Here is a 23926-nt window from a genome sequence, read left to right on the forward strand (position 1 = left end):
ATACAAAATGTTGTACGCATTTCATCCTGACACCTAAACGCTATTTAAAAAATAATCTCAACATTCTTGCAACTATTTCACCATATATACAAGTAAAAGTGTATAAAAACGTACACAACAATCTTCGATTCGAGGCGTTGAATGCTCTCGAAGCACTTCAGCACAGTAATTCACGCGGTAAAGCCTCATGTAGGAAGTTATGCAATCAGCCTCTCTCAAGCGTGTCTCGATAAATTACATAATAAATGTCTCATAACTAAATTATGTAAAAGCGAGTGGTACAACGACGCCAAGTGTAAATACCCAACTTTGCGATAAAAACATTTTCACGTATTCCGATCGTAACCAAACGGAAATGAAGTTGAAACGAAACGAAAACTATCTATCGAATATGGACATCTTTTGCGCCCTCTTCCTGTAAATATTCAAATATGAACGACAAACGGGACCAATCAGAATTTAAAACGTGGTTTGAATGTGGACTATCGAGTACGAATCGACTTTTTTCTCGATCGATAAACAAGCAAATTCGTACAATTCCGCTTTTAGTTTTTGATCGTTCACGAGTCGAAGTGCTGATAATGGAAACAGTGAATAATAAAAAAAAAAAATAGAGAAAAAGAAGAAAAGAAAACGACGGACAAATGGTGATGTTTGTTGAAAAATAAAAGGGAGAAACGAATCGAACTCGACTATTGCGACATAACTAGCAGAATGAAGCATTGGAGGTTAGGTACAACGAACGAAAGTTGGAATAAGAGAAAGATGAGGACAGAGGATTAAATAGAAGGAAGAGAGATAGATAGTGAAGGCTAATGAATAAAACGAATTATCTGTCGAGAGCAGAATGTCCCGTTGAAGGAACAAATTGCTACGAATGTGCACGAGAGGTAAGTTCTTCGGTCGATGACAAATTACGACAATGCTAGTAAAAAACTGCTAAAACTGGATGAAAAGAAAAAGAGAATTGGAGGATTGAATTCGAATGGCAACAAAGGAGAAGGTTGGATAGGCGTATTCGTCTTGTTTTTCTTCGTGCTTTTTTTTCTTGCGGATGACAAAACCAATCCGAATCGCATTTCAGTATTGAATTAAACTACTTTCCCCTCTTCTCGCACAAAAGAATGGTCGAGATTCGAACGGAGAATCCGCTTGAGATTTGCATAAGTATTGTTTCTTGTACTTGTTCTCGGAAGTAATCGATTGGTTTAAATCGCTCTCTTGATCAATCGTTGATAAATCAATGAATTTATAAGCAGATTTTTTTTGTCCTCGAGAAGAAGAGTATTTTCTTCTAAAATGTCACTATCGGTTGAGAGTTTGATATTGGAAGATTATTGGATGGACCACGAAAATATTGAAATTGAATATTGAATCACTGGTATGTAGCTTAAATTTCGTTCGTTTAAAACCATGTTATTTATTTTTATTTGTTCTTAAAAAATTAATTTAAAATATTTTTTACAAATCATTTAGAGAAAACGTGGAGATAAATCAAAGAAAATAATATAAAATAATATAAATCAAATAAAATAAAACTTATATAAATTCAGGTATAATATTTAATATCATCATCAGAATCAAAAAGAAATAAAATTTCCATTTCCTGATTTCTTTTTTATTTCAATCATCAAGTAAACTTGTTTTTAGAATTTACTTACAGAATAACAGTTAGGAAATGCAAAACCTCGTGCAAAAGAAAACCGTACGAGACAATTGTCTAGATAGACGCATCAGGCTAATGTTTTTTCCGTGTGCAACCGCTTCTCGCTGTCGACGTGAGAAGCGAAGTGCCTTCGACTTCAGGTTCACTGCCACGAGCATTATTACGCAAGAAGACTATGTTCGTTCCTCCTGTTATGTCTTAACCGCGCTTAATTAATCGCCTAATTGCCGACCTGCCAATTAAACGACCTCTGGTGTCAGCACGAGTTACGCTCGTTGGATCAATTTTCTCTGACTTATGCATATTTTACGGTAGGTTACTCCTAAATATTTGTTTCTATCAAGGACATGTTTTTGGAAACAAAATGTGCTTTTTTAAAATCAAATATGCATTTTGCAAACAGAGTAATAATTATTTTTTTTTTATTTATATTTCACATTATAAAATTGAGTTTTTATAAAATAAATAATTTTCCAACGAAGAATTTATGTTTTGTTTTATGAATTTTATATAACAAGTATAATTTTTTTTTTAATATTTTGTATTGAAAAATCAGAAATAAATTTTCCAATAAAATAATATCCAATTTTACTGCATGAAATAATCAAAATTGAAATATATTTTTATTGTTAACAAATAAAACTCTATCTATCATGTTTATCTAAAATTTCTAATATCTTTCTATTTAATATATCTTATATTTATATTTATCAAATAGATTTATCTTCATTTCAAACAAAATGAATTTATTTCAAAGCGACAAAAAACTCATCAACCAGTAAATATCAATTTCAATTTATAAGCATGAAATTAACTATGTAAACCTACTTACGACAGGAAAAACATCACTTTCGATCAATTGGAAGTGAAATTTCTGTGAACTAATGGCCAGCAATGAGCAGCGACAATTTTAAACTCGTTAAACGTGAAATGAGAAAAATCCAAATGTCTGGTTTTTAATGCAAATTATAGGAGTAACATTTAACGATGTAAAACAAGAAAAAAATATGGAATGACGGTAATTAAACGACATATAAACTCGACGTATTAAAATCCTTTTACGGTGCAACACATTGACAAAAATCATGCACACGCATAGACGTCAGGCAGCGTTAGTTTAATCTGAAAGATACCGGAAACTGAAAGTACCGGGTAAATCCCACGTTCGATTCAATGGAGACTTTAGCACGACCTTAAGCCATATACGTAAGTACAACGACCTCTTGTTGCTAATTATTCTCATTAACGGAAAAACTGGATTCCGTGGTTGCTGGAATGCGAAGGAGAATACCTTTTATGTACATTAGATGATATACACAATTGTAATAGTTTTTTTTTTTAAACAATCTACTATGGTACATTACTTAGTGAGATTTTTAGTTATTTTTGTCTGAGATATTATTTATTATAAATTTTCAAATTTTCTATTTTTGTCAAGATACAATATTCATTTTTCTTTGAATTTATGGCAATATACTAAAATTATATTTTATGTAAATTTTTTTATCTCAATATCTACTTTTGGAGAAGTTTAAGATATAGATATGAAGAATGTTAAGTTATAATATTAAAGAAAATATATTTTTAATGCTAATATAAGTTAATTATTAACTTTATTAAGATCAAAATCTGTCTTACTATAATGCTAACTTGTAAATATTAAAAACTTATAAATATACAGAATATTGCTATTCGTTTCTGATAATAAAATTTTGATTAAAAAGAATTTTATTAAAAATTGAATAATTCAAAGATTTAAAGATTCAATGATACACAAAATTTCGCACTGTAAGATAAAAAAGTTAGAGATTTGAAAATTTTCAAATATCCAAACAACAGAATATAATATTCTTTGATCCTTTTCACAAAATATTTATCTTGTTGTTATATTTTTAACTAAATAATCGATCCAAACATGGATTTGCAGTTCGTATTTCTCGTCGCTGAATGAATCTGATATCATAGCATGGCAATTAATTGGAGTCGTTGAAGGAGCTGAGGTTATTGCGAGAAGCTGGAACTCCCCCAGGAAAGTATAGCTTCTAGTTAGGTTTAATCTGAAATTCTGGAAAGCACAGTATATTCGCACCGCGTAACGAACCCGCATTAATTAAGTTCCGCTTCCGTCCGCGAACGGAAGTAACGAAGAAAGTTCGGCGGCCAGTTAGTCCTCCCTCTACGAATTTCACTACCAAATTTTCGCCTTATACATCATCAGGTTCTGGTACAATCTTGTATCAGAAGAACGTGTAAATGATCGTAAATGGTACTTAATATCATATATCATTAATAATATTTCAAATTAGAAAATTTGATTATTTAAGTTACAGATAAAATCCAAAAATTCAAAAGTAAAAGAGATATACAAGAATTCCAGAAATTCAAAGATTCAAGGATTTAAAGGTTCAGAGATTAAAATATTTCAAGATTAAAAAATTGAGAAATTCATAGATTCAATGATTCGTAGATGTAAAAATTCAGACATTCAAAGAATAATTATCGAATTTATTCTCAGTTTCAGAATTCTATTAGAAAAAAAAAAAAAAAAAAATGAAGAATTAGTCATAAGTAAATCTCTCGGTAAATTGAACAACTTTCGAACACTATCTCAACATTCGTTCATAAACATTTAAACACTACATACGGTGAATATTTTTTAGGTCGTCAGATCGTCGAACAGTCGATAGTTCAATATTACCATTTCATCAAAATCTCCAACCCGATATTCCGCGTATTCGTCCGGTCTTCGTGATGTTTGCGTGGAATCACGATTTATAGCCATGGATGTAACGTTATTTAACTGAAAAATGTTATTTACGTTCGTACAAAGTAGACACATCGTACGTTGTTGCTGTTTGTTATCAACGTGCGTGGAAATCTAATATTTGGCCAACGCGTGGATCGGCGTTCCTGCGATTGTTCCACGTAAAAGTCAGCCAATCTCCAAACAAGTTTTCCATTCTCGCGATCGATATCGAAATTTTGAACTTGTATCTGGTAAAAAATCGAAAAAAATACTTCGATCGAGGAAATAATTCTGAAAACTATTAAATTTTACGAAATTAAAATTAATCTTATATCTAACTATTTTTATAACTTTTCTTTTATTTTAGCTGATTAAAAAAAAATATATATATCATCAATCTATAAATAGTTGACAAAAATAATCAAAAGTTAATAAATTAAATTTGGCTTAATTTACTTAATCGATCTTTTGCCATTTTCTAATATCAATACACAAAACCTATAATGAAAATATACCAAGACTTTCAATCGAAATATATCGAAGTGTCATTTTTAATGAAGCTAAAATCGAGTTATTAATTTTAAAGATTTTAAAAGATCAAAGATATTATTTCTATACGAAGATCACAAAATAACAGAAGTTACAAAAGATAACAGTTTATTTTAATTCTTGTAAGTATATCCACAAATATAAAAAAACTCTTACATCATTAAAGGATAAAAACTGTAATCTTATTATAATTTATAGTTACTTATAACGTAAGAATACCTGTGAATAAATTACAGTGTAAATCAACGCAATTTTCACAACTTTCATTGCAACTTTCTTCGACTTACATCACTCTTGTTTTCAACAGCTTACGTAAATCTTGTAACTATCCAAGACAAGAAATACGTATTGTATTGCTAATATTTTCAACGTCATAAAATACGGGTATTATTCCCTTATTTTTTTTTCCAATATAGAGAAGCAATATATATATATATATTTTTTTTATAGTAATGGATCATGATTTAAGCGATACAAGAGGACGAAACGTATCTTCGTAATTTAATAGGGGTGGCTAGTATGGAATTCATGATCTGGAATTTCAAAGGAAAACGTATAAGGTTTATCCAAGCAATTTTTCATGGGTAATGCCCGTGTTGAAAGTTAGAACGGATTGAAGTGTCATGAAGTAACGATACGAATATTAATGAATATATCATGGTATACCATGAAAATTGAATTTCTTTCGTTTATCGCCGTATCGTATATCAACGAGGATAAATATATTCAAAAGAGCATGTGATTGAATATAATATTAAGAAAAAAAATGTATGGAAAATAAAATAAAAGAATAAAATAATAATAAAAGTGACGAAGTAAAAATAATTTATGAAACATTTTTTAAAACACTTTCAATAAAAAATGAAAAATTCACTGTCAAAATTGATTGCAACTTAGGAAAATATTAAAATATCGCGTAATTGATAAAATTTCATAGCGAGATTTGATTAAACGTTTTACGTAATAAAATGAAAAAAAACTCTACATGTTTATAAATAGTATTTTCGAACTTGTTTTTTTAATTATTTTTTGTTACTCTATATTACACAATCGATATTACATAATATATATTGGTCCCGATTTATTTTTCGGAGAATTATTGTACACTTTGATCGATGTTATTATTCAAGGAAAGGATTATTATGAGGATTATTTAAATATTAAAATAGAATTATATTTTATTTTTATAATTTTATTTTAATATTACTTTTTACTTTTAGTATTCAATAAATTATACTAATAAATATTTCGATATTTGTCAGTTATTGTTCTTTTGGGAAATATATTAACTTCCATTCGTTCATTTTGAATAATTAATCCAATTTCTTAAAATTAGACGCAATTATTTAAGATTATTTGTGTGTCGTTTAAAATTTAAAAAAAAAAAAAAAAATATCGAAATCGATATTTATAGATAAAAAAAATTATATTTTCTTTATCGTTTAGAATTTTTTAATCTTATATTCATTATTTCTTTAAAAATCGATTATCTCGACTATTAAATCCCCATTTATCCCCTAATTCGATCTCGATTTAAACACAAAGTGTTTCGAGCATCCCCCTCCTCCCCTCCCCTCCTCGTACCAAATTCCCATACAAAACTCACGCGTATAAATCCTCCGGTAAAACCTCCACTAATCTGGCACAAAGAAACATTCCCGCACGCTCCATCCAGCCAACTACAAAAAGCGAAAGAAAGAAAGAAAGGAAAAAAAGGAAGAAGAAGAAGAAGAAAAGAGGGGGAAAAAGAGGCGGACAATTACACGAAACGGCTAGTGGTAATAAGAGAAGCCATTAAGGCACCCACCCCTGCGAATCGCAGATTCCTCGAGCCGGCTCGCGGAACTATTCCACCGAGAATTTATTCTTAGCAGCCGCCTTCTTAGTCCGCGTTTTCCACGATTCCCTCGAAATTCTTCGAGCCTTCGACCTCGTCGAAAACCTTCTCCACGGAAAAAATTTTTATTCCCTACCTTACGCCTTATTCGCGTTCCTCTCCTCGATCACGTCCTCCATTCTCTCCCTCCCTCTCTCTTATTCTCTCTCATACTCTGCGTACACGTTCGAGACCCTGGTCTCGTACCAAGTCAATTACTGGTTACTCGGTTACTCGCCGATGCGTTGTTGCGCCCAAGCGTGGAGATGCCACTCGCGCGGACGTTACGTACCCGATACCGCCGCGTATCGTAATTCGCAATTTGCCCGAGCATTCACCTTCGAATTCCCGTTACTCACGTTCCGTATCGTCGTCCTACACTCGACACCCGGGGCACCGCTCCCGGCGGCAGCCGTGCACCACGAGCGGCCAAATGGCTCGCGTGATCCATCCAGTTTTTCCTTTATTTCGCGCGGCGAGTATTATGCGAGATGGAGATTTCGACGAGGAGGAGGGAAGGAGTGTGAGGGAGGGAATTTGGATAAGTGGATGGAAAATCTGCAGCCAAATCGGGGAGGAGGGTGTGGGGAGGAGTGGAGTGGTGGAGAGAAATTGAGATTTGATTGAATTTTTTTTTTTTCGTTTTTTTTGTCGAATATATATATAGAGACAGGGAAGAGTTAGGGGAGGTTGAAGTAAATGTGTGAATGAGTTTCATAATTCTGCGTCAAGAAGGCTTTTTTCTGTAATGAGGATTTATTGTTATATGTTAGAATCTGAAAATATAGGTATTTCTATCTATATTCGTTTTTCGATAAAAAAAAAGTAATTCGATGTTTGTTCAAAAATCTATTATTAGTTAAAAATTTTTTACCGCATATTTATTCATTAAATTTCTGCTTAAAATTTATTTATTTTATTATTCTCAGACTGAGAATCGATTATTTCTTTTTTGTCAATTCTGATAAAAAATACTTCAACCATCATTTTAATCAATTTTCTTTAAACATAGTCCATCGAATAAGTTAAATTTAGAAACAAATATCGAAAGTCACGTTTGCATAGAAAAAAAAAAAAAAAAAAAGTAAAGCTGAAAATCGGCCGATACAACGAAAAATGTTCCCCGATAAATCATCTTTAAACGACAGATATTAAACGTATGCGGTCGCTGATCCTCCCAGGCTATCCTTTTCCGTGTCGCACGATTGTTGCTACTCCCAAGCTGGCAATTAATTCTTACCGACGCCGGCGCTTTGTAATCACCGTTTAATGGACACGCCGCTATTTATCGCCGCCCGGTTTATAATTAAACACCGTCCAACGAGTCGATCGGTTGCCTAATGCGAGTAGACGCAGGATGTATTTATTGCCAGCACACGATTCTCTCGCTGTTACACTCTGAAGCGAGATTTTTGCCATGTCCCCCATTTATGAAGTTCTGCAACCGTATCAAATTTTAATCTTGAAAAAAATTGATCAAAATTTTCCTAGTCTTCCTTGGAACGATGTGCGTGTCTTTGGGAAGAATAAAGAGTAAGAGTCTATGTTGGAAAATTGTTGAAATTAAAATGATTGAATTGATGCGAAAGTTTACAATTTGGAAAGTTTTCGAAGTTTTGACGTGTAAATTTAACGATAAGAAATTTGGAATGTTGTAACGAAAATTGATTGTGTATGCTTGTATGCTTCACATGATAGAATATGAATTTTGTACGTAAAGATCTTTTTGTGTTATATCTGTAGAGTATATTGAATGCATTGTATTAAGCGTTTGATTAATTATACGCTTATACTACTGAAATCGACTCTTGATCTTCTTGCTAGAATTAGACTTCTTTTTTTTTTTTTTTTTTTTTAGAAATAATTTTTATATGTTAAATTAAGGACAATTAAGTAACGAATTGTGAATTTGGAATTAATATTTTTTTATATAGATAATGTTTTATTTCAAAATATTAATTTTTATGAATAAAGCTTACATCTTCTGTGTATACATCTTCTTCCAGAAATAAAAATTGATATTTTTTTTATAAGAATAGTAACGAAAATATAATTGTTTATGATCGATTATTTATATTACTAACGATTAAAATCTATCTAGTGTTCTTTAATTTATTATGAAGCTATAAATAACATAATCTCTTCGATCGAATTTCAAGAGTTCAAAATATTGTTAAATCTTAATTAATTATTTGGAAACTTTATGGAATAAAGTTAATTAAATAAAATTTAAATGAATATGGAAATAGATATGGAAGTAAATTTATATTACAAGAATAACTTGTTGTTGGATTGGAATATCTAGATTAGTGAACCTAGTGACTTTTTCCTCCCAGAAGGATATTCGATACATTGAACTTTGATTACGTAATTCGTAAAATTAAAATGTTACGTATCCAGAAATACGTGTACAACCTTTCTTGTACAAGTTCTTGTACAGATTTTGCGCTTAGAAATAATGCATATTGAAAGATATTATAATGAAACAAACGATAACATTTGATGCCATTCTAAGATAAGATATAAAATTTCCAAGTGGTTGGTGAAATATTTTTTTAGAATTTCGTAACATTTCGAAAGCATAAAACAAAACGGAAAAAAAATACACGAGCACGGCAAGGAACATGAAACTTTCCTTGGGAATTGCAACGACATGCATAAGGTTGTATAAATTATCGATGTACTTTAACCAACGAGTTGTTCTCAACACATAGTTTATATAATCCTCAGCATTACACGATGAAGAATAAATTTCTCCGCAATCTAATCTCGTTTTTTTTTTTCTTTTTTTTTTTTTCTTTTTACACATCTCGACTTTAAATATCGTATACATTGCTTGATATAAATAGATATACCCGGTTAGAACATCGTGCTAAGTATCCTCTCACCAAAGAAAGACAAAAACGGATAGGAAATCACATGGCATTAAGAAAAGCCATTAAGTAGGTTCAGAGAGAAAACCATTTCTCTTTTGACCCCATCGATCTATTCGAACACGCAATCTTAAACATAACCACGTATTTAACTTTCAACGATATAACGACTCTTTCATAGTCACAAAATATCTCACTATTTTTCCAGTAAACGCCGTTAAATGTTGAATTTCATGTATTGTAAAGAATCTAATTTAATTCGAAAAAAAAAGAAAAGAGGAAAAAATACATATTTTTTTTTCGTTATATTCAAATTTATCCATCCATAGTTTTGGCAGAGTGTTCAACGCTTCCGCTTGCACAATCTGGACTTTGCAGTAACATTTAGCGAACTTATTATTTATGCTCGAGAACTCGATATTACGTTAAGGTTCGAGCTCTTGCTTTTAATGACGCTATTGTTTGATTCCTTCCAGATACGTGCCCTCCCTTTTTCTCTTTTCTCTCGACTCGTGATGAACGTGTTCACTTATCTCTTCCTTCGCGTTATGTAACACCGAAAGGAAAGAAAGGCGGGCAACCGAGAAAAACCGAGAAAGCGAGAGAGAAGAGCGTTTCGATTCGCCAAACGATGAACCATTTCAGGTTGGTCGAGGAAGATCGATTCTCAGCATTAACGAGAGAGCAACTTTCTACTCACGGTACTCGTATAAAGTTCAGCTCCACGTTTGTAATTTGCGGTTTGCTGCGCGCGCAGCAATCAGATCGGTAACGTGGGCCGCTAAACGATCTTACCCGAGAAGATCATCGGCTATTCTCGTCCTTTCGTTTGTGTGAAAACTGAAATGGCGGAACGGCTTTCTAATTTATCACGTGGAAAGAAAGAAACTAGAAGATTATAGTGAATTGCATTTTTTCGTGTTTTTGTTCTCGAAACAAGAATGGAAATTAAAAAATTGTGCTCAGTAAAGAACATGCGTGGGACGTAATGAGCGATTGAGAACGATAAGAATAATTTTTTTTGAAAGAAGGTTATGTTTGATATAAGATTGTAATAATTGTGATGAATGTAAATGAATGTAAATGAAATCAAGCTCGAATTCTCAAATTGGAAAATATATAGATCCATGTGTTGAATAAAACAATATTTTATCCATGGATAAATAAAGGTAAAAATAAACTGTTGATAATAGTCGTACGTATGTCTGTTTGTTCGTTGAAACAAAATCTTAATCAGTACTTGATTGATTGATTGAATTTACTTTTTTAAACGTATATTTCTATTATTTATCGATAACTTCTATTATGCGAACTGTTTATGTATCGATTCGAATCAATAAATCTTTATTGTATATAAATAAATGGATTTGATAAAAATTTATTTAATCGAGCACCGATTAAAATTTCGTTTCAGCGAAGTTCCAAAGTACTTCAATTTCAACCTCTTTGATCAATCATATACATTTGCACCGATTTATCAGGATTTTATTTTTAAAAAAATGGAGGAAACATGATAGAGATAGATGACAAATTTCTGCGAGGATTCGATGAATGAATACCCGAGAGTGATATTATTCACATTACCTCGAGCGTGTCTATATATAATTTCTCATTTAAACAATGGTTCACGAGCGATGCATTTGCACCGTGTAGCAGCAATGCAATTCTACTTTAACATATCGATTCACGTACGTCGAAAGTTTCAGAAGGCCACGGCAATACGATTGAACGAGCAAAGCCTCTAAAAGAGACGAGAACTTTTACACGAATTTAAACTTTCCATCAAGGTTACACATATTATTAATTTTTCTAGTAAGGCCTAAACATATTGGTAAAGCCGAAGTATGGATGTTTTTATGCATTCATGAGAAATACGAATATGCAAAAATGGATATCTTCGAAAGAGTTTATTTTATCGATTCGTAACGAATGTAGTATGATTGTAACAATTATTCTCAATGTCATGATATACCTTCACGTGCATAAACTAACAGCCATGAATAAAATAACTTTCATGATATAATTAAATGTAGATAGATGATATAACAAACACGAACTTTTTCCCCTTCCTCTCCCCTTATAACTATATACAATACGAATTCTGATATGCATATTTCTCCAGGCATCGCATGACTCTGCTTCTCGCTGCATTTCGTATCAAAATAAAAATAAATTTGATCACATTTAAAGAGAGATATCATTTCACAACGTTAAACAACATTTCCAACATTTTGAATCTAGCAATCAATTACCACGTAACGAGCCTGTCTCATCAATATCATTTACCGTAAAATAAATTTTTCTCTTATAGTAGATTTAATTACATCGAATGGAGGCTATATTTGTTCGTTTTTCGATAGAAGGAAGAGGATCCCGTCGTTTTTGATGGACAACGAACCGATCAAAGATCGATCCTCGATCGGTGTTAATGAAATTAGCGGGCGATGGCCGAGGGATAAGACGCTGTGCAGAGCGGAAAACGCGGATGAGAGACGGATTCGCGCGGAAGAGTCGGCCCAGCCGGATACCTGATATCGGTATTAACTCGACCATAAAGCATTCCGCAGGCCGCGTCCACAAAGTGATTGCGATTGCGCCTCGGGCATTACAACGCGCAGATTTATGAACAGGGGTTGCCTGCGAACGTAAGTCAAATCCCCTCGGGACCCGTTCAACAGAAAATCGTTTGCACATGTGTTGCTCGAGGCACGCATCCCCGAGAAACGAGTGCACGGTGTATGCACAGGGTGTCTATCTTGTTTTAGATTATACATATAGATTATAGAATAGTTCTTTAATGCAATTTGAAATTTACTATTTTCAATTTTTCTTCCCAACTTTTATTATTACGCTCTTATATCACTTGACAAATTTTATTTCTCTTTAGACGAGGATAAAATGGCGTGTATGTGTATGTCCGTATACGATTGGGTTATTTATTGATTCGCAGAAGTATATTATGTTACCTCGCGTTTAAATTATCTTTCATTTATACTTGAATTAATAAATTGAGAATGTTATATTTGAGAAAAATTGGAAAGGAGATAGGATAAAGGTTTCATTTGTGAAAGAAGAACGAAGGGAATAATGATATATGTATATGTATAAGGGATGGTATGAAGAATGGTAATGAAGCGGATCTAAAGAGGATCTCGGATGATTCTGCCGCGAGGATTCCGATCCAAATTGTCAGAATCCTTCGAGTCTGGAGGGTGTTGGAGACGTTACAAAATGCGTTCCGCAATGCAGACACCGCGGAACCTTTGTACAGCTCGATGCCAGCTGTGAGGAGTGCCAAGTAAAAACTGAATATTTGTCGCCTTAATATGTCCAATAAATATGCTTCAAATTGCGAGGAAAGAGGCAGCAGATGAAAAGCAAGCGGAGCATTCGATTTATCATATTCAAAATAGTTTTAGATCAACGACTATTTTTAATTTTGTCAATAATTAAAATATCTACAATATCTCGTTTATCCTATTGAAACTCACGAAATCTTTGATCAGTTGCCAGATAAAAGCAAAAAAAAAAAAAAAAAAAAATCACTACACACTTCAAAAAATCAAAATTTATGATTCAACCAAATAGATACAAAAACAATAAGTAGAATAATCTAAATCGTTAAAATACTTAATATCTCGCTTACTAAAATCCAAAAATTTTCTTTCTATTTCAAAATGACAATATAACAGCCAAGAAGAGATTCGAACCAACCTAAAAATATACACGATTGCAATAAAAACTTACTTAACGAAATATTGGCGACCAATCGCAAAACAAAATCGCAATCAGATTCGAAAAAAATCAGGGAAAAGCAGATTTTCTTCTATTTCACCAGAAATAACAGGAATATCTGGACAATTGGTAACCCCCGCGGGGGTTAAGCCGCGGCTCGCAATAACCGATCGGCGCACAAACACAATTCCACCTCTTTCTCTCTCTCTCTCTTTCTCTCTCTCTTGTCGGCCGTTTCATTTGCAAATATACATACTTCCTGGCATGCTGGCCGGTAATGGCCGTTCGAAATTGCTCGATCTCAATAAAATGGCCACGAAACTTCGCGAACACTGAATATATAGACGCGGCGCGCCAACACCAACGCGAAGAGGGGCGCGCGTGTGCATCGATACAGGTGAACGCACACGCGCACGCGAATATCTCGTTGCAATTTTACATAGAAACCCGACCATCCTACGGAATTTATATTTCTCGTTATCTCTCCCGTGCGTGGCGCGCATGTGCGCCGTGCATACATCGCCGCATGCAACACCGCCGGGACAATTTTCGCGTGGAAAAGTTAACGTTTGCGGCACGCCAGCCGCGGAAGCGAGGAATATTTCATTCTGGGAGATCGCTCGCTTCGTTTCTCGTGTCTTGACTACCTCTTTCGGAAGACGAATAGGGACGGAGCGTTGCGTCTTTTGGTCGAACGAAATTGGGAACGTAAGTTTTCGAGATGTGCACGTTTGGGTTAACCAGTTTTAGATAGGTTAGGTGGTTTATATTATGGATGCTTAAAATTTTAAAAGGAATTTCATTTTCCTTTCATCATTTATCAGAGAGAATTTCATCTCTGATTGCGAGAACGTTATTTTTCCCGTAACGGTTTGAAGTTCTTTCGAAAGTTTTATCTATTGTGTGCGGTGAACGTTCTAAATCTGATTTCAATTTCTGCTACGGAGCTTTTTTTTCTTATAAATCGAAATGCTTCTTCAAATTTTTTTATCCGTCGTCGATAGACCAACTCGTTCCTATATCAGATAAAGGAGGTAATCTCTGCATTCAAATCTCAAGATCAAATTAATCAAAAGTAGGGAAACTTGTAGAAAAAAAGAAAAAAAACATGGTTTATCGCGAAATCTTGGAAAGTTTCGTATTTGTACAGGATTACGTGACAAAAGTCGAAAGCGAACATTTGAAAATCAGATTTCTAACTCCGTTCCAGAGAATCCTTCCTTCTAATCCACGAGGAAGCTTTCCCGTGCGATATCTTCGTGGAAGGTTCGCAAAGATCGAATCATCGGCTCCAGGAATGAAATTGCCCCAAAAATTTAAATCGGAAGGATCAAGGATATCGAGTTCCATTAACTCTGAAAAAGCCAAGCGGAGGATTCGTCCGAGATATTGATTAAAAAAATATTCAAATCTTATCATTCGTGTATTTGCAGTATTCAATTAAAATGCAATCTCTTGTGAATCTCTTGTATCTACATTAAAGAAAAATGATACGTACGAATACTTCCCAAATAATAATAGAAATAATACAATTTTTCTTTTCATTTCCATGAACCAATTGTTTAATTATTCGTATCATTACTCGTAGAATTTTTTTTCTTTTAATTTAAAAAACTATATTGTATCAAAAAGAAGAATGACAAGAGACCAGGATCTCTTAATCTTACATGTGATGGCTCGTGAGATACTCTTCAATCCAACGTTGATCTCCGGATTTTAAGCGTAACACAACGCCCCTTTTGGTTGCACGCACGACGAATCTCATCATCGATCGGTCGTACGTATTAACATTCGATCTCCTCTCGATCCGGTCTTTCCCATCTCCCTCTGCCTCTTCCTTATCCTCGCTTTTTTCTTTTTCCCCGCGGTGCATTGATCCCAGAGATCGGAGTGTAATTAACTCGTTATATCTATCCTTTGCAACCCAACATTACGTAACGCTTCTATCTTTCCTTCCTCCTTTCGCCCCCTCCTTCCGTTTTAATTTCTCTCCTCGACTTTTTTCCCGATTCATTCCTTCTTTTTCTATCGGATAGGATAGATACACCATTTTTTCTTTTTTTTCTTCTTTTTTTTTTTTTGTTGTTCTTTCGATTTCACGCGATTTCAAACGAGAAGATTTTTACGTTTCAGCGATGGGATCGAGTCGATCGCGAGTAGATTTGAACATTGAAGGAGGAGGAAAAGCGATAGATTTAAATCTGAAGTGAATGAATTCAGAAGTGAAAAAGAAATTTAAATGGGATATAACATTAATAACAAATAGATAAATAGATATTTTGTATTAAAAATATTAATTTTTAATTCGTTTGAAATTTATCTTCTTGGCTGTCTTTGAAAATTCTTGTAATTGCAAAACTATATTTGTGACTATATTTGTAGAATAATATTATATTTTTCTTCAATTTCTTTGGAAACATGTTATATTTTCACAAATATTATTGGTAAGCAGTTAAAAATGGGAAAATTAAAATGGAATTAGAGGAAATTTTAATTATTATTTTAATTGTTTGTTCTTTAAAAATATAATCGAATATCTTTCTGCCTTCTTTTTTATACGATATTCGAGCATTATTTATAACAGGTTCTAAATATCGAAGTATATTATACAAGTAGATAATTCTGAGATTCTACGAGGATGAGATTATTTATTAATAATATTCAAATTTTATGGAATGAATTTTTTTTTATATTGCACGTACTTTAGATTTATACTTAATTTAATCCTCAGACTACTCTTACGGATGAAAGAAAGTTGCCTCGAGTTTTTCCTTTTACTTTTTTCTAGATAATTCGAGGGACGGACGTCCTAAATCGAGGAGTTTTTTTTTTTTAAGATGAACGACGTTTCTTTCCTTTAACTCAATAACCCTTCGTTTGATCCCTTTCGACACGCTCCGTTGCTTCATGGTTTTTGTTTTGCACTTGAACGACGAAAGAAAAGGAAACACTGATTATTGTGGACATCTTTTTCGATCAAAATGTTTCCGAAGACATTTTTTCATTAGTTTGATACAAATTTTGGTGGATCTTCCGTAAGAGGAAATGAAAAAAAAAAAAAAAAATAGAACTTTGATGATGAGATAGAGAAATGGAAGTTTAATCAAGCATGATTACCTTTGAAATATCTTGGGAATATTAGATATTGGAAATTTGAAAAATTGGATATCTTCGAATATTTGAATATTTTAGATTTAATAAGATTTTCAAGACGCGTTAAAGATGAACGAGTTAAATGTAAAAATGTTCTGAATCTACCGAAGATCTATTGATCGAATAATAAAAGAATTTAGTAAATTATCCTGAAACTGTTATTTTTGAACACTAAATTGGAAGTGGTGCTTGATTTTACGTAATAGTTTTACACCTTTCTCTCTTTCAAGTAATCTCATCTCAAAGACTTAAGAAGGAGCAATTCAATTCGAACAAATTACTCAATCGATTAATGCATTTCAACCGGTCAACCTTTCACCTCCTAAAAGCTTTCAATCGAATCTTTTTATATTCGTTCCCTTTCAGCTCGCAAGCTCGAAAAGAGAGTTGAGATTCGGTCAGAAACATTCGATCCCGAGCAATTTCCTTGAGGGGACACGAAACACAATCGCATCGATCACGAGAATGAATTAATACGAGATCAATTACAAATTAAAAAATCCTCCCTCTTTAAAAAATTCACAAACTTTTAAAAGATTAAAAATTTCGCTCCACATCCTTTAAAAATTCCCCCGAACAAAATCCCGTCAAAAAAGAAAAAAAAAAAAAAAAATGTTCAAAATCATCTCGAATCTTTTTCCAAATTCCTATTCCCCTTTCGTCTGAACCGATGAGAATAAATCATCCTCTTCCATACCAGGCAAACCAGAAAATCCCCATCAACGTGAAAAGAATTCCCCCAACGTGGAAAAAAGAAGAAGAAGAAAAAAAAAATATCCCCAGATGAACCGGCGCTGAAGAACACGGTGCATTATTCTCGCGTCTCATCTGACGAGGACGCGATAAATCCCGACCCGGTTCCTCCTCCGCGCATCCTCGTCCCTCCTTCAGGTGTTTCCTCCTCGTGTCCCCCCGGTTTGTCTATATTTCACCTGGCAGGATTTACGTTTGGTCGCCGCCACCGTCGCCGGTGTTGTCGTTCGATGACCGGTCTCGCGGTTGCTCGCAGCTGCAGCTGCAGTTTCCTGGATCCCCGGCACCCGAACGATCCGCCGGCCATTTCTCTCTCTCTCTCTCTCTCTTTTCCTCTCCTCCTCCTCCTCCACCCTTCATCTTCCCTTCATCTCGCTCCCTTCCTTTCCCTCCTCTTTCCTTTCTTCTTTCTTTCTCTCTCTTCTCCTCTTTCTTCCCCTCCTCCTCTCTTCATCCCTGAGCAACGTGTGTCTACGTGCGCCCTCGTATCTACGCAGCGCAGGTATGTGCGCGCACACACCTGGAACGTGTAGAACCAGTCCGTGACGTCACGTGAAGGACCCACCGTGAACACGAGATCGTCCTGATTTCCGGGTTCGGCTCCCGGTGCCGGCCACGACGAACGTGCGCCACGACGTCGATTTATTAAATGCACAGCCGCGGTGGAGAGGTTACGTTATATTCTTGAGAGGTTGCGCTCGAGTTAGGCTAAATCGTAGCTGTCGCCACGACGATGGTGACAAAGTCGTTAAGGATCGTTTCATCCTTGGATGGGCGTGGATAGTGGTTGGATTCGTGGTTTCGAGGGAAAATTTTCGTGAATTTTGATATTCACGATTCTGGGCGAATTTTAAAACGAATAAGAGGAAGGAAACAATGTCGGAGGATCTATTTTTGAAATGGAAATGTTAGGTTATGGCTCGTAGTTACGAGAAGGGAGATTTATAAATCTCTGTTATATCGCTTTCTCTTCCCTCTCGAGAGTTTGTAACCAAATACGTGGCGACAAATCAAGTTTCAAATAACCATCATACGTTAAAGCACAATTTCTAATCCTCCGAAGAAATAAATTCCGTTTGCTTAAAGATGCTTGAGGCAATATCGAGAATGATAACCGGTTTTACCTAAGTCGTCGAGCGAAATTATTAAGTTTAAGAAATACATGTATTTCGAATTGCCATTTTTATTTCGCATTCTTCCTTTTGATTAATTGTGGATGAAATTTTATTTAATTTAAAGAGATTCGTTTAATAAACTCGAGTCACGATTAATCACGTTTTTAATATCCGTTGAATCGACACAAATAATTGATGATTGACAGTATGACAATTTTCGTGAAAATTAATATCGTCGATCAATTTAAATATCCTGTAAAATATAAAGTAAGTATTTAATCATCTCTGCATCTCTTCCTAAGAATTATTTCTAAAATTGTATAATCATGTAAACATTGTATACTTTAGGAACTTAATTTATTTATTTATTTATTATTCATACATTCATATATTCATATATTATTAATCTTAATATTATCATATAAGTAGCGCAGACGTGGTTCTATCTCTCTTTGGAATGAGAAACTATTATAAAGAAATTTTATACATCTGACAGCTTTTTAAGCTGAAAGTTTTTTTAAACTTGATATCATTAGCTTAAAAAGGTGCTCATGAATTCTTTATAATCTTGGCTTTCATGCACGTCATCTTGCTATAGATAGACAGGCTCAAACTGTGAAGAACACTGTGCTTTATATATTTTAACTTAACTACACGTATGCATCAAGGGATGAATCATGCATGAATTATGATAAAAAAATGTCGTTCATACTCACACGTACAATAAAATATTTTATTACATAATTATTTCATTAAACGATCGTGATGATCGAGGAAATAGCTTATTTTATGTTTATTACTATTCCTATAAATCTGTAAATAATTCGCAATTTAATTATAAATTCCCAAGTAGTTTCTTCAACATAACTTTTTATTTACACAATTTTTCTCCTACTCTTCTTTTTGATTTCCTTTAATAAAACTTACTATATTATAATTACTTACTAAAAACATGTAATATACTTTCGTTAGAAAATTCTCGTTAATTTATAAAGATCGTGGTCTTTGATTCGTGTAATTATCTTCTTCTTCTTTTTTTCTTTTTTTTTTTTTTTTTCATAAAATACCGAAATCAATGCACCGGTATCGCGGATCAATTTCGTCAAATTGGAGAATTATTTTCCGCATTAAAATTCTCCCGTATCATCGTTAACTGTCGTGTTGTGTTGCGATAAAGTCATAAAGTAGGTTAAATCGATTCGCATTAGAAATCTGGCCATGTTAAACAAGTGAGTTAAGGAATTAACGTGTGTAGGGAACAAAAATGGAAATCGATAAAGCCGATTATTAACTCAAACGAGTGAACGAATCAATTGAAAATATGATTACTAATTTACTTAGTATTCCGTATAAAGCGAGAAATTTAAATAAACGTGTAGACACGTTCGTGTGAATCGAAGATGAAATCAAATATTAAATACCATAAACTCAAAAAAAAAAAAAAAAATTTAATTCTAATAATAATTTCCCTTAATAGATTTCCAATATAATAAATTTTAACTTGCATTTAATACACTTGATACTCTTCGAGTATCATATATAAATGTCATTAAAAAACAAAAGACGCTTTAACATAAAGAAATATTGACAAAATAATTTCACATTTTTTCGTTCCACTTTACGTTAACATTTTCCTCCTTCAAAAAATTACTTCCAAACTTCTTTTCATCAAAGATTTTTCTTTACACTCGAGCTTGTCAAACATTCGTAAAACCCACCTTTATCCTACGCGTATCTCTCGGATAACTTGGAACGTTTGCGATGCAAACGCAAAATAAGAGTGCACACGGTTGATTAGAAGCGGAATCACGAAGATCGTACAACGTATTCCCAAGAGATATCGGTATTAATTGCGGAATGTGACATGAAATCGGATAAAATAGGCAATTACGTTGATTATTGATCTTAACTCGGCTCTTAAATCGGACAAAACGCGTCTATTTTAATTTAGAAGAAGAAAGTTTCACGGTGGAGCAACCGTATCGTCGAAAAACCCGCGAAATTCACGATCAGCACGAGGCAAGGATAACGCAATAATTTCGCGCCAACCGACCGTGGAATTGCCTTATCTGGTTCCGAGAATAGAAGCGGTTTTATCGACAAAGAGTCGAAAGAACAAAAAAAAAAAAAAAAAAAAAGGGAGGGAAGAAAAGGAGAAACGCGTGTCAGAAGCGGTGGCCAAGCGTTTTGTCACCGTTTTCCATTGTTCACCGGGTGAATTAGGCTGAACGAAGGGAGTAAATGGCTAATTCTAGCGAGCCGTAAAAGCTCGGCTTTATCGTGGAGGGTGAGAAACAGAGAGAAGAGGATACGACGTTTCTTCAAGTTCGAGCTTGAAAAAGGAGATATCGCCCGAGGAAACGTGGCGTGGTGTGAAAGGCAACGTTGGATAGAGATATGCTATATTTTCAAATATAAAAGAATTTCGTTCATTTTCCAAATTTGCTCGCCGTCTCTTATCCGTTCTTTGAATTGTTATAAAATATTAAACAATACATTTTTAGTTTAGCTTTATAAAATAAATATCTTCGTTAGATTTTATTTTCTTCGTTGTCTAACTATTGTTAATTTTATCAATAATGATAAAAAATTTATTCTTCAGTCAACGAAGCGTTCTGTATTTTACAATAATATTTTTATTTACAATTTCACCAGCGATCATTATTCAAGACTTTTGGTAATATAATAAAAAATATTCTTTATTCTCTGATTTTTTTGTTCAGCACAAAGAATGTACCATAATATACTATTTTTTTTTCTGAATCAATAAATTCATTAATTGCTTTTCGATATCTTTATGCTAGCGTTTCTAAAAGAAAAAAAAACGTAGAGTTTTACTTGGAAAGAGTTTCGTGAGGAGGTGTGTTCGGATTTTATCGTAGTTTCTTTAATCCAGCGATTGTACGAGGCCTTAAAATTTAGGGTGTTCCCTAGCATGCAGCTGTTTGATAACGCATTATTAATAGACGCACACACTCCGTACAAAGATAAGTGTTTGCATGCGAAAACTAAGGGGAAAATAAGATGGAGATTTTTTTCTCCTTCTTGAAATACATATATAGAATCCATGATGAAAGCAAGCTTTTATGTTTTTCAAAGTTAAGAACGTTTTAACGTTACTTCACTTACACTTTGAATTATTTAAGAATAGAATTCCAACAACTGACAACCACTTCGAAAATTCCTGTTCGTGTAAAAGTTTATTCAGACAAAAGATTTCTCAGACATCTCTGACAAGTGTTCAACCAGTATTTACTTTATATAACGAGCCAATAAAAATATTATTTTATCATTTTATTACATTTTCCATTGAAAATGTAAATTGCTATACGTTCTTTGCGCGTTGTTAATAATTACAGCAAAAATAAAAAATATGTTTATTCTTATTGTTTTCGTGATCACCAACAAAAATAATCGAGGAATATTTCTTCGTTTCCTGGTAAGCTCGTATCATTTAACAATTCTTCAATTCTTACTTCGAGAATGAGATCTGCATAACAAGAAATAATAACAAACTGTAATATACAACACGATATATCAAGTACGAAATATAGCAGCGCGTTAATAAGGTCGATGCAGCGGTAATGGTATCCTTAGATCATAATGTCAGGCCGTACTAACAATACCATTAACACCCTTTCTTTCAGAATTATCTTTCAACGTGTTTTTAAATAAACACTTTAATTCATATTTCGTTACGCGATGAAATTTTTATTTCATCGTTAAGCTCAACATTTTTTACAACGAAAAGAAATTTAAATTATATTATAGTTTCAAATATTTTCCATATTTCGAAAATATCATCGTTCGATGATGTTACACAGGCAAATAAAAATTTAAGTTTTATCTTAGAAATGTGCTAATTTTTAGTGGAGATTTCTTCTTTAATTTTCAAAAAATTAATCAATCGTTGATGTAATTAATTTCTTATCTAATTCCTTAAAAAAATCGATCGTCGGCAATTGATTTCTTATGTGATTTTTCGAAATTAATCGATTTACCTGATAAATGGAAGGAGATACGATAACTAGACTATTTATAACTAGACTAGACTCTCATTTATTTCCACACACACAAATCTTAACGTCTATCTAAAAGATATACTATCTTAATTGCTTACATGTCCAATTTTTTAAAAATTAATCGATAACGTTCGATAGCTAATTTCTCGACTAATTTTAAAAAGATTAATCAATATCCGATATCTGGGAGGGAGGACACGGTAACCAGACCGTTTACCCCCACGTTTCCAATACACGAATCTAAAATCCAATTAAGGGTTTAATCTTAAATTTTATCCTAAAAATATTTAACGAATAAATTAAATTCTTCTTCTTTAAAAAATTAATTGACCTAACTCTTCTCACCCTAATTTTTAAAGAAATTAATCGATGATAACCGAGAAACGAAAAGTATTTTAATTATTTCAAATTTAATTATTTCATTTCTTCCTTTTAAAAAATTGAATCATCGATAAATAACTAATAATCGGATTATTCACATCAAATCCTATTCAATTTTATCTTAAACGTACAAATTTAATCGCCCCGTTCTTCTCCTTCACTACTTTTTAAAAAATTGATTCAAATTTTTCCTGATTTTTAAAAAAAAAAAAGATCAATCGATCGTTCGATAATCGAGAGAGTTCTAACGGGAGGTTAACCCCTCCCTCCTCCCGTTCATCCTACGCCCCCGCGCACAGATCAACTAATTAAAGGTTTAATCAACGAAATCAGCGAGTTCTATCAAGCCGCTCTCTCACAGGATGGTGTCCGTTGCTGGGAAAGTTGTACTTTCTCATCAGTCCCCTAGCCACCGAAAGAGACGAGGCCAGAACTCTCAGCCGAGTCGTGCCTGTACTCGAATTGGCCTTTGCCCGCCAAGTTGCGAGCACCGATGTTAATGCTCTATACGAGCAACTGGCGCGTGTATCAGATCTCTGTACACAAACTGTCGGCCGAACCTATCCCCGTGCACGGTTTCTAACCTCTGCCATTTCCCATAGATTCACAGGCCAGGCCACACCCATGTATCCGAGCGACGCCACCGCTTAACATTAAACGCGTTATGGTGGTTATACGTCGGGCGCGAGGTATCCTTGGAACAAAGAGAAGATCCTCGAATGGAGGAACCTCCTCTTTCCTCGAGGAATTCGGTGGACAATTTGCCGGCGAGCATGGCTCGATATTGCTCGAACGAGGAACACTTCCCGTGATATTCGGAACGGTTGGTATTCTTTGTATTGAACGCTATATATATATATATGTATATGCGAGAATATATCGATTGTACAAAAAAGTAACGTCGTAGATTCCGAGAGAAATGCTGAACAAAGAGCATAAAGGAAGAGAAAATAATTCTTTTCTTTTCGAAAAGACGTAAGTAGAGAATCTAGTCGAGTATTTTTGTCAAGAATTGAATTCGATTAATTCTCAAACGGGCACGAGTGGATAATTGGCA

At 33.7% G+C, this 23926-nt stretch overlaps 1 protein-coding gene and 4 long non-coding RNA genes across 7 annotated transcripts in view; 4 read left to right on the forward strand and 1 right to left on the reverse strand.

The window, feature by feature from the left end:
- The window catches only part of Eip78C (Ecdysone-induced protein 78C), a 114752-nt gene that overhangs the window by 54500 nt on the left and 36326 nt on the right, over positions 1 to 23926 (reverse strand). The gene's annotated exons all lie outside the window — the stretch shown is intronic.
- Positions 1241 to 1781, forward strand: LOC116414460 (uncharacterized). Its single transcript, XR_015292770.1, has 3 exons — positions 1241 to 1381; positions 1477 to 1553; positions 1651 to 1781. It is a non-coding gene; the product is annotated as an uncharacterized LOC116414460 (long non-coding RNA).
- Positions 4894 to 5768, forward strand: LOC147657112 (uncharacterized). The gene is made up of 3 exons (XR_015292769.1): positions 4894 to 5083; positions 5160 to 5345; positions 5412 to 5768. It is a non-coding gene; the product is annotated as an uncharacterized LOC147657112 (long non-coding RNA).
- Positions 10455 to 11733, forward strand: LOC147657113 (uncharacterized). The gene is made up of 2 exons (XR_015292768.1): positions 10455 to 10879; positions 11192 to 11733. It is a non-coding gene; the product is annotated as an uncharacterized LOC147657113 (long non-coding RNA).
- On the forward strand, positions 13929 to 14999 carry LOC147657114 (uncharacterized). The gene is made up of 2 exons (XR_015292771.1): positions 13929 to 14153; positions 14656 to 14999. It is a non-coding gene; the product is annotated as an uncharacterized LOC147657114 (long non-coding RNA).

The sequence above is a fragment of the Apis florea genome, unplaced genomic scaffold (assembly GCF_048593485.1).
Source record: "Apis florea isolate Af1SG1 unplaced genomic scaffold, ASM4859348v1 contig_3203_pilon, whole genome shotgun sequence".
NCBI lineage: Eukaryota > Metazoa > Arthropoda > Insecta > Hymenoptera > Apidae > Apis > Apis florea.